This window comes from Arachis duranensis, chromosome 1 (genome assembly GCF_000817695.3).
Source record: "Arachis duranensis cultivar V14167 chromosome 1, aradu.V14167.gnm2.J7QH, whole genome shotgun sequence".
Classification (NCBI taxonomy): domain Eukaryota; kingdom Viridiplantae; phylum Streptophyta; class Magnoliopsida; order Fabales; family Fabaceae; genus Arachis; species Arachis duranensis.
This window is the reverse complement of record NC_029772.3, coordinates 91,855,646-91,860,355: the sequence shown is the minus strand read 5'-3', so window position 1 is coordinate 91,860,355 and position 4,710 is coordinate 91,855,646. Positions and strand designations below refer to the sequence as shown.

The following is a 4,710-nucleotide window of genomic DNA, read 5'->3' as shown; positions in this document are numbered from 1 at the left end:
AAATATACAGACCATAATTTATTTTTATATATTTTACGTTAAATACAATATAAAAAATTAATTTAATTTAATTTTAGTTTTTTAATTTCTGTCGGTCTTCCAAACACAACTTAATATTCTTTTATCACTTAAAAATCTTCCATTATTACGATATAATGGCTAGAATTATTAGGTGTTGGTGGTTAGCGAAAAGAAAATAGACAAGGACAGAAAGCAGACAACAACCCTAATTCATTCATTTAATGGGAAGGAAAAAAAGAGTGGTTTCAGGTAGCTAGAGCTCTAGAGGGTCCTGCACTTATATATACATATGTGAATCCCATAACAAAGATGTGAGCAACTGAGCATGAATGTGAGGATCTTTCAGATCTGACTCAATAATCACAGAGAACACACATGCTTGCTGGGAAAGAAAAGAGAGAGAAAAGAGAGAGGGGGAGGAGGGAAGCATGATGATGAGATCAAAGAGAAGAGACTGAGTCACTGAGATATGTGGAGTAGAGGAGTGTGGAGCTACAGAGATGGATAAAAAGAGACTGACAGAAGAGAGTGAGCACACGCTCTCAGGTGATTGTATGAGGGCATGCAATTGCGGGTGCGTGCTCACTTCTCTATCTGTCAGTTACTTGTTCTCTTAGCTTCCTTCTCTTCCTCCCTTTCTCTGTGTCTTAACTCTATTCTCGTGCCTTTTTATTTTCGGTTCTTACTCTCTAATTATTTTTCTTTATTGTTATTATTATATGTCTCAACTCTATCTCATGTATATATGTATTTTCTGGACCTGATGAACCCTGATAATTAATTATTATTAGTTCGCACTTCGCAGCACACTTGGATATGACATACGAATAGGTTTTTGACACATACTCCTGTAAGTAGTATGGTGTATTCAAATCTCTCTTTGACGCTTTTTTCCCGATAAGGATGAGAAAAAGCAAAGCATCTATCTTCATTATATTGGCATTTGTCCACTGTGTTTTTGCAGTTTCAAGTTGATTCATGTCATTTCTTTCTCTCCTCTCTGTATATATATTTTTTCTTTTTTTTTATCTATTTATCATATTACATACTATTTTTTTAAAATTTTTTAAAGCACACAATATCTATATTATAGTATAAAAAAGCGTTTAAATATGTCGGTATACCAGTATTTTAATAAATTTTTATAGTTGATCTTAATTATATATATTTTTTATAATTAAAATTAATAATTTTTAATTATTAAAACACCACTATATCGGTACACTCTAAATTTTTTTTTTTATAAAAATTTTTCTATAAGGTGGGTGGTGGTGGTGGGAGGTTCAAAGCGTGACTTTTGATGGTACTTTCTTTTCATTGGGATGGAACAAGAAGGTTGAAGTCGAAACCAAAATCCAAATTGAGTTCGTCAAGGCCGTACGGTTTGTCGATTCAGTATTTTTACTTAACTGTTCATATCTTAACGGAAAAAATCAATGTTGAAAGGAAGTTTTATCATCTTAAACCGTTGTTTTTTCATACTATTGTCCGTCTTCTTGTTCCTTCTTATCAACCATTCTACTATTTTCATTCTCCAACTTCAATCTGGCCAAGAATTTGGGGCTGTACCTTCAGAATCAGATGATGACAAGTTTCTTGTGTCCTTGGATGCCTTATAATATTTTTCAAGTAACATTTGAAGTAAAACCCTTCAAGAAGGTTCTAAGAGGATTTCAAGTAACAGCCTTTTCTTATTAAGGTTAGATATTCTTGGATTCAGCTCATTCTCACTGATTTGCTTTAATTTTACCTGCAGAAAATATTTAATTACTTGTTCAGCTTTGCTGTTTGGGTTCCATTGGAGGGTTGTCTAAGTTAGAATTTGTCAATTTTTATCACAGATTCACAAAGTTAGTCGATTTTGCCACTGAACTGATCTGTAAAGAACTCCAAGCACTGAAACCACTACTTAGGTAACCATTTTTGTGTGCTGCTGAGTTAGTTTCATTTGATAAATCATTGAACAGTGAGTGGTCATGATCAAAGAGCAATAATAGATTCTTCAGTGTATAAATGTGTCGCATATGGTTCTTTATGTGATGTAGAATAATCACCATTAATAGGATGGAGAATATGAAAATTATTGTGTATTGGGAATTTTCTACAATTAAACTGGCCTAAGATAATTTATGGGTTTGCTGTGTTCTTCTACTTTTTTGGGCTTGCAATTGAAGGCTGATATTCTCACTTAAACAAATATATACATATATATGTCCATAGAAGATTGATAGTTTAAAGTGAACATGTGTGATGATTTATTGGTAATTCATATTGATTGATCATGCATGAACTTAAAATAGCTCAAACTAAGAAATGAAATATGCATGCTGGAAACAATTGTTTAATATTTTTAAAAGACTCAATCAAGCAGTGGTAATGAGAAAATTATTTGCATTAATTATCTTTTACTGTATCAGTAAAGAGTAAACACATACATAGGCTGATTGAGTGTAATTTATTAATTATTGCATATTATTGTTGATTACTTTGCTTGTTTTTACTATTTTTCAAAAGATACTTATGTATCATACTCTCTTAGTAAATTATCATTTAGCAAACCACTCACTCCAGTATTTGTGAGTGTAATGCAAATTGAGGAGATTTTGTTTCTCTTCATAGACATAAGTTTAAGAAGGCTAATCAATGATATCCAAACAGCATAAGTAGAGTGATTTTTTTGCCTCTTTCTGTTTTTTAATAAAAAGCTTACTTAGCTTTGAGTGTAGTTTTAATAGTATAACTATTAGTTTTTAGCTAAAAGAATTTAATTTAATATGAATACCATATATCCTACGAAAATATAAAATATCAGAGTAAATTATATCATTATGAATCGTTATGAAAATGAATGATCTGAATTGTATGAAATTTCAGTAACAGAAGTACTGATAAATCAGAAGATTTAATCTTAATGAATGAGATATAAAAAAATATGTTTTTTTTTTAATGTAGAAACATCAAGCTTGTCCAAGTAAAATTTGTATCATATAGTTCTAAAAAAAGTTTTTTTTTTTTTTTGTAGAACATAATTATATTAAGTCTAGCAATATGGAATGGTTATTCAACATTGTGTGGTGGTTGAAGACAAGAAAATAAGCTTGATATTGCATTGATAAGTATATATATTAATGGATGAGTGGATACTTTGTAGAAACAGACCCTTACAATTGAGTAAGTATTAGGATAAACAAAAAATAAAAATTATCAGACAGAATGTCTCATTGAAAAAAATCATTATCTACAGATTCAAAGCTTAAAGTATATAAGTAATAAGATAGAATAACTATGCTAAGATGAGATTCAAATTCAAAGATAAAAGTGTATAAATACAAGATAGAATAGCCAATCTTAAAAAATTATCTTTTATGTTAGTTTGTTTGCTTTAATTTTGTTTTATTAAAGAATTTAAAAAAATAAAATTTTCTCTGAGTACTTCAGGTACTCAATGATGTTAGTATTTGTTTATGCATAAGAATATAAGATAAGTAAGGAATTATTTTGTTTTAGAGAATAAATACTAATGTCATAGTTGATATTTATAAGTTTTTCTATGTAAAATTCATCTGAAATAAATAACACCTATCCCTTAATTTTAGTTATTGGTAACAATTTCATAATGAAAAATTGTATATACATACCGTCAGAATCAGATAGGATACTCTGACTTATAATGTGTAAAGAAGTCATGATTAAAACAGAATATTTGAATTTAATTATTCATCTCTTATTGTTTTAGAAATTTTTGAAACAGGAATGTTGAAATGTCAGGTTGACATCTGTAAATAATTGATGAAATAAAATTTTTCTATCTTAAATAAAGAAGAATTTAGATGCTAATGTTATCTATTGCTGCAAGTATTTTGTGTACAAATTGATGCATTTCTATATCATGACACAGGTACATATAAACACTACTTATATTAGATCATGAAGAATGATTTGGTGACCTATTTCCTAGATCTGATTTCTGATTCAAGGGTAGAGTTTGGTAAATTTAATTCAATGCAGCAACAAACACATATTCAAGTGGACTAGTATCTTGTCATGAGCTGTGGATTTCTTTGAGTTTCCTGCAAGATTTAATTTGATTATCAAAACTGTGTTGGCACAGAATCATACACTCTATGTTAGTTGTACACTAATTCATATGCAAAGGCTGAAGCTGCTTGTAAACCTGCACATTCAATATACAGTATAGCTTTTATCATAACATTTACATTCATCTCTTTCAATAAAGCTTATAAAGGGAGTTAAGGTTCAAAAAGTCCCAAATAAGTTAACCAGCTTGCTAACTAAAAGAAAATCAAACTAAACATAGGAAGAATATTATGAGATCTTCATCATAACATTTACATTCATCTCTTTTAATAAAGCTTATAAAGGGAGTTAAGTTTCAAAAAGTCCCAAATAAGTTAACCAGTTTGTTAATTAAAAGAAAATCAAACTAAACATAGGAAGAATATTATGAGATCTTCATCATAACATTTACATTCATCTCTTTTAATAAAGCTTATAAAGGGAGTTAAGTTTCAAAAAGTCCCAAATAAAATTCATGTGGAACTAAATCTTCAAAAGAGAAAGGGAAAAAACAACAGATGGTGTTGAATTCTATTGTGATAATAGCAGTTGTCAGATTAGTTATAGTAACAGATTATCAATTAGGGAAGGGCATGAATCCTATTGCGATAA

The 4,710-nt window shown here is 29.4% G+C and overlaps 1 long non-coding RNA gene across 1 annotated transcript; it reads left to right on the top strand.

Moving 5' to 3' along the window:
- The first annotated feature begins 217 nt into the window (after positions 1-217).
- Positions 218-4,237, top strand: LOC107459130 (uncharacterized). The gene is made up of 3 exons (XR_008005929.1): positions 218-1,398; positions 1,778-1,934; positions 3,920-4,237. It is a non-coding gene; the product is annotated as an uncharacterized LOC107459130 (long non-coding RNA).
- The last annotated feature ends 473 nt before the right edge of the window (positions 4,238-4,710 follow it).